Raw genomic sequence first — 6,745 nt, 5'->3', positions numbered from 1 at the left:
GAAGGGGGGCTGCAGCCTGGAGCCATGGGGGGGGTGGGCCCCAGCGCTGCACAGCATCTCCCCACACGCCCTACCCCGGCATCAGGGTCCCGGCCTGGGCACATCCCTGGGGCAGGAAGTGCTGGAATAGGGTCGTGTCCCATTAATTACTCGCTGGGCCCTCGATTGGCGCTGACGCTCGTCCGTGTGCAGAGCTGTCGTTAGCACGTAGCTGGGCCAGTAGGTTTCTGTGCTGCTAGCAAAGTGTCCGGTCAGAGTCAGGCTGGGCAGAGCCGGTGAAAGCAAGACGGGGGGAGCTGCGTCTCCCTGCCGCAGGGAGCAGCCTGTTTTCTTTCTCTCTGTGCTTGGTTATTCTGGGTTATCGCTGTGGAGTCTCAGCAGTAACGTTGGGCCGAGGACCCCGTTGTCCCAGGCATTTGTATGAAATAGAGGTGGCGTGAGAGTCCGAGTGACCCCTGATCAGACACCCTCAGAACCCCTCAGCAGGGCGATGTGTCTGGGACAGCCGGGGGAACGGATCTGCCATGAGACGGGGGCTCCCCCAGGCAGGCAGGGGTGCAAACAGGAGAACGTCCAGGAGCCAACATGGATCTCCCACTGGCTCTCTAGGGGCGGGTGTGGGGTGTCTGTGAAGAGGAGGGAGGAGCCCATGGGGTGGGTGGAACAGCGGCTCTGCAATGACTGTCTGCCTCAGACCTCGGTGAATCAGGAGGGACCAAGCTGAAGTCACTGGGCCCAGATCTCCTGTGCCATGACTGGGAAATGACCCCACTGCCGGCAATAGGGTGTCCCAATCCGGCCTGAGGGGGAAATGAACTGCCAGAGTTAATGATTCACCTCATGCCGGGGCTTCCCGTAAGGAGCAAGTGAAAGTGAAGGTGCTGCAGGGAGTGGGGCGGGGGGGAAGATGAGGGCAGGGAGAAGGGAAGAGAGATGATGGTTCTGTGCCAGGGTCTGCACGTGGGGTTTCACCACTAACCGGGGGAGTCTCGAGTAGGAGCAGAGAGGTGATTCGCCCTATGGATGTGACCCTGGTGCGACGGCTGCTGGAATCCTGCGTCCAGGGCTGGTGCCCCAGTCAAGGGGGCTGGTGAGAAACAGGAGCAGGGTCAGAGAAGAGCCGCGAGAACGATTCAAGGGTTAGAAACCTGCCTGACAGCGAGAGACTCCAGGAGCTCGGTCTATTTAGTTTAAGGTTAAGGGGTGATTTGATCCCAGTCTGTAATTCCTGGCATGAGGAACAGGAATTTGATAACAGATGACTCTTCAGTCTGGCAGAGAAAGATCTGACAAGCTCCAATAGCTGGAAGTTGGAGCTAGACAAATTCAGACTGAGAATAAGGCACAAAGTTATAGCACTGAGGGGAACTAACCATTGGAACAACTTGCCAAAGGCTGGGGTGGATTCTCCTTCGCTGGCAGTTTTTAAATCCAGACGGGATGTTTTTCTGAAAGCTTCTGCCCCAGTTCAACCAGGAACGACTGGAGAGCTGTTCTCTGGCCTGTGTGATCCAGGAGCTCAGACTAGATGATCATGGGGATGGGGGGAAGGGGGACTTGGGCTCTATGAAATGGAAGTGACACTAGTGCCAGTCACTGCAGTCTGAAAACCCCGTGCTCGGAGCCACTATTGTGGGTGTGTTTATTTCACTCCTTGGCATGGCACCTCCTTGAGGTAACAAAATTTCCTGCTGTGATCTCAGCTTGTACCTAACTAAAATGTCATGAGATCGGCGTAACAGCAGGCAGTGGTGTGAAAATAATGAATTTGGGGTTCTTTTTATTTGCCTTCTGGATTTTGAGCCTTTAGGGGTCATGTTTTCAATTTCTTCTCCACATCTCAGACAGCTAGAAATGTAGCTTTTAGTTAGGCAGTGGGAGGAAAGTGAGATTCTCCCGTGATCACATGACTCCAGGAGCTGGGGCTTTCAGAAAAACAGAGTTGGCAACAGACGTCTTTTCTTTGCAACCTCATCTCAGCTCCATACTGAGATCCTGAAGTCCCCTCTGTCCATCTGGAACAGCTTCCTCGGTGTATGAGGAATGATCAGCCCCTAGTACCTATAGCTGATGGTGGGTCCCATCCGAGGGAGTGTGATCCACCATTTCACTGAGGTCACTGCCCATCAGGAGAGCATCTTCCTTGCCTGGAGTGTGGGAGCAGCCAGGTCTGAGATGGGCCCACTCTGCCAGGTTCCCTTTTCGTCATGTCTGCAAGTAATTGAGGCAGCAACTGTGTCCTCAAGATGTTCTATGTGGGCTCTGAGGCCACCCGCTGCCAACATTTCACATGGAACCTGGATTGATTGAACGAGAACAAACCTAGATGCTGTTGGTTAATTTTGGAAAATTCCTGCAGCAAGATTCTTGCTTACGTGGTAACAGCCTTTGGCTACATAACTCCAAGGTTCAAAGCTGAGGTGATTGTCAGTTCCGGGAATGGGTGTCACCTCGTTACTTGCACATGTGCAAAAGAGAATTGTTGTAATAAACTGTTAATGGTTAGAACAGGGATTAACGTGGAGGTGTGTTTGCCAGGTATGAAATATCCCCAGATCAGCTTAGTTCTTGTCAGTCAAATCAGCTCAATCAATCTGAGACGAGCCTTGGAATTTGAAATCAACTGTGGCCGCCAAGGTGGGTGGAATTTTCCTGGTTGCTGTAATGATCGCGGCATAAGCATCCCCCCCCCCCCAATCGCTCTCGCACCTTTTTTAGAAAGATTCCCCAACCCGGGCGGCACTTTTCGGGGGCCACCATCTCCACAAGAAGCTTGGCTCCTGCTCAGCTGCTCCCTGTTCCCGTGACCGTTACGTGGCAGATGCAGGACGGGCGATCGGCTGGTGTTTGCAGCCCTGCAGGATGAGCCCTGACAAAGGGGGACGGGATGATTCCTTCAAGGGCAGTTTGCTGAGGGACTCAACGAAAAAAATTCAAGGGTGCTGGCGGCATCCCCGGAGCGGCTGCAGACGGTGACGCCCCAGCCCTGAGCCCGAGAAACAAGCCCTGACTGGCACCATGGCCTCAGGATGCAGGCTTGGGCCGACAAGCAGCGGCCGCAGAGCTATCGGCTGCGCAGTCACGTTCCCGGACTGGGCAGAGCTCTCGCCCCAGCCTCCCGCACAGGGACGCCGGAACGGAGCTGCCCTGACAGCGGATACGCCTGTGGCGATCGCACTGTGGAAATCACGCAGCGGGATTGCTGCTGGTCTGTGGGAAATCATTTGGGTGTTGGAAAATCCACCGTGGGGCTGTTGTCATGCAGGGCCGTTAATTGTCTCCTGCTCCGCAGGACTGTGACCCGGGAACGCCCAGGACAGGCCACAGAGGCAGAAGCAGCTGCCCCAATGGCCGAGGCCCTGAGTCTCCCATAATCTTCACTCACAGGGGGGAGAGCTCTGATCGGTCATTCATACCCACCTACGCCTGCGTCCAGGCATCCAACACCGAGCCCTGGCCCCGGAGAAGAACTTACCCTAGTGGGCAGCGGCACACACGGGTGGGGAAACTGAGTCACCCCTAGTGTTCCTGGAACTACATTTCCTCCCCCCCCCCCCAGCATTCTCCACAAAGGGATGGAACAGAAAACACAGATGGGGGGGGGCTGCTGTTCTCCCTCTCCTACGACACCTGAACCAGGGGCATTGGAGGAAGCCTTTCCTGTGCCGCATGCGCTGGGCCTGGGGAACTCCCTGCCACTGCATGCTGCTGAGGCCAGAGTCAGTGGATTAGAGCAGGGGGCTGGGAGCCAGGACTCCTGGGTTCTATCCCCATCACTTCACGATAAGGGTCCTGATCTCAGCTGGGGCCCGTTTAGTGCTTTGGGGTTCGTTATTCACTGGCATGTTCGTTACCGCCGCTCAGGGCTGGCTCCAGGCACCAGCGAAGGAAGCAGGTGCTTGGGGCGGCCAATGGAAAGAGGTGGCATGTCCGGGTCTTTGGCGGGAATTCGGCAGCAGGTCCCTCAGTCCCTCTCCTCCTCTTTGAGCTGCCACCGAAGAGGAAGAGAGGGAGCGAAGGACCCGCCGCTGAACGGCCGCGGAAGAGCGGAGCGGTGCCATTGCGCTGCCGCCGCTTTTGTTTTCTTTTCTTTTTTGCCACTTGGGGCAGCAGAAAACCTGGAGCCGGCCCTGCCGCCACTACCATGCACCTCTCCCTGTTATCCCCGTCTGCCCCGAGACCCTCCTTTAATCGCCACCCCCTGTCCCCCACGCAAGAGAGTCTATGGGCAGCAGGCTGCTCCGTGGTTCCTTGCAGACCCCGTGGCCGAGCGAGACCAGATTTCGGAGCCTTTCAGGCCTGTTTCCCCCTGGAGGCGACATCCCTGGTGTCACCAAGTCACAGCCTGTTACCAGCCCCCTGGGTGACAGCTGCCAGGTCTCTCAGAATCCAGCCCGTCTCCGCTTCCTGCCGACCCGCGCTGGGTTCACGTGCTCGGCCCTGCCGGCATTTCCCACGGGGAGGTGTCACCCGCTCGGCCCTGCCGGCATTTCCCACGGGGAGGTGTCACCCACTCAGCCACTGGGCTCCCTTTGGGCTCTCCGGTTCCTCCCTCGCTCTGGGCCGGTTTCAGCTACTCCGCTAATGACCCAGTCGTTCCACCCCGATGGTTACATGCCCCCCTCACGGCTCCTGCCTCAGCTTTTTAACCGCCGGCGAGCCGTGCAAAGTCCGGAGGGAAACTGAGGCAGGCAGCGGTGTCGTGGAAATATGGCTGAAAAGTCCCACATAGTCACAGTTGAGTCTGAATATTTTCTAGCTCTTATTGGCCCACCTCCCCCAGGCCTGGAAACGCAGGGCCCGGTGCCCAGGAATCACCCTAAGAATCAGTGATTCACGGACGTCAGGCGCAAACGCACCCGCTCCTTGCAAAGACACGATCACAAACCCCGTCCTGCAGCGTCCCTGCCACGCCCGCACCCTCCTCTGCCAGGCGACTTGTGCAACAGCGTCACCCAGGGAGCAGCCTCCGGGCCAGGCCACTTCCTCGCCTCGCTGTCGCAAACCAGGGGGTGGCAGTGCGAGCTCAGGGCGAAAGGTCGGCCTGAGAGCCAGAGCCGTTGAGTCTCAGGCCAGAAGGACCCAGCAGGAAACACCGGCCAGCGAATTTCACCCCGTTCCCCCTTTATTAAAGCTAGTGACTTGCATCATCTTCCAGAAAGTTCGTGGCCTCCTGTCGTGACCCAAAGCCTCTAGCGACGGAGGGTGAAACACGACCCGGGGAGTGTCCCAGTCACCCGCCCTGTTAACAATCCGGCGCTCGATTTCCAGCCTGAATAGCTCAGGTTTTAGCGTCCGGCTGTTGGTTCTTGCCCAGCCTTTCTGCGCGAGACCAGAGAGGCCGTTAGTCCGCGGGATTTCCTCCCCGTGCGGGTCCCTCTCCACCGCGATCACGCCACCTCTCCGGCGTCCTTCCGCGAGCCGAGCTCGGCAAACCCAGCCGCTTCAGTCGCCGATTCGGTTCTGCGGCTCCCCTTTGCCCCTTCCCCGGTCTGGCGACATCCTTTATCGACGGGGCACCCCAGAGCTGGGCGCAGCGTTCCCGCCGCGGCCTCGCCAACCCGACGGGCCTGGCTACTCTGGAGGGGATCCGGAGTCTCATGTTTCATGAAGACCGTCAGCTCCAGCCCAAGTTGCTGATCATCCCAATGCCCCGATCCGCCTGCTCCCCTTCCACGGCGCCCCCGTCCACCCCGTCTTCGACCCTGGCTGGCACGACACCGGGCACCCACGGCCCCTCCAGATCCCGGGACCTGCTGGCCAGCGCCGGCCACGTCCGCAGCCTGGCTCTGATCTGGCCATTTCGGGGCGGGGGGGGAGGCGGGGTGATGGTCGGGTGCTGCCGCGTTCACGGCTCAGCGGATGCCCACAACCACCCTGCGGCTCTGACACGATCTCAGTGCCCGGCCCGAGGGAACGGCCGGGCGAAAGCCCAGCGGCTTCCCAATCCCTGGCTCCCGGGGCCGGCGCTGGGGAGAGTCGCTGGCTCGGGCCCGGGCGACTGACAGGAGACCTGTTTTCTGTGGATCGGCCTGAGAAAACACACGGAGAATCGGGGCATTTCTCAGGGGAGGGGCTGTATCGCCTGACCCCCTGGAGTAGCTAACGGGGCATTTGCACCCCAAATGCTCTCCAGCGCCTACCACCAGCCTGGCAGTTTTAGGGGGGGCAGGATCTACACAACCCCTGAATTACAGAACCCCAACTTCCCCCCACCCCACATTCTAGCCAGGGCCTACTACTGGGGCACCAATCTGACCCCCTAGACTAGAGCCCCAAATTCGCACCATAAAGTCTATTCAGAGCAGAGCAATTTTGTGGGGGGCTGTATCTGCCGAACCCCTGGACTAATCAACCCCAAATTTGCACCCCAAATTCCACCTGGCGACTCCTCCCAGCACAGCAACGTTCAGGTCGATCTGACGCGGCAGGTGGATTTTACTGCCGTTTGAGGTGTGTCTTTGCTGCAGAATTTGGGAGACGACCTTAAACAGGCTGCAGCGAGGCGTGAGCTGGCTTTGGGGGAGCTGGACCCCACTTTCCTCTCTGTGCAGGGGGCAGGGCAGAGCCCGCAGCCTGGATCTGCTGGGGCCTTTCACGCTTTCGAGCTCCTACACGACGCAATAAAATAAACCCGGCCGCCAGCGGCCGACCCGGCAGCTCCTGTGCCCAAACGCTCCGCGCCGAAGGGAGAGCGGAGTAATCGCCCCCGGCCCCCCTATGCGCCCAACGAAGCCGCGGGTGT

The sequence above is a fragment of the Mauremys reevesii genome, linkage group 4 (assembly GCF_016161935.1).
Source record: "Mauremys reevesii isolate NIE-2019 linkage group 4, ASM1616193v1, whole genome shotgun sequence".
Taxonomy (NCBI): Eukaryota; Metazoa; Chordata; order Testudines; family Geoemydidae; genus Mauremys; species Mauremys reevesii.
Note: the sequence above shows the minus strand (reverse complement) of the source record.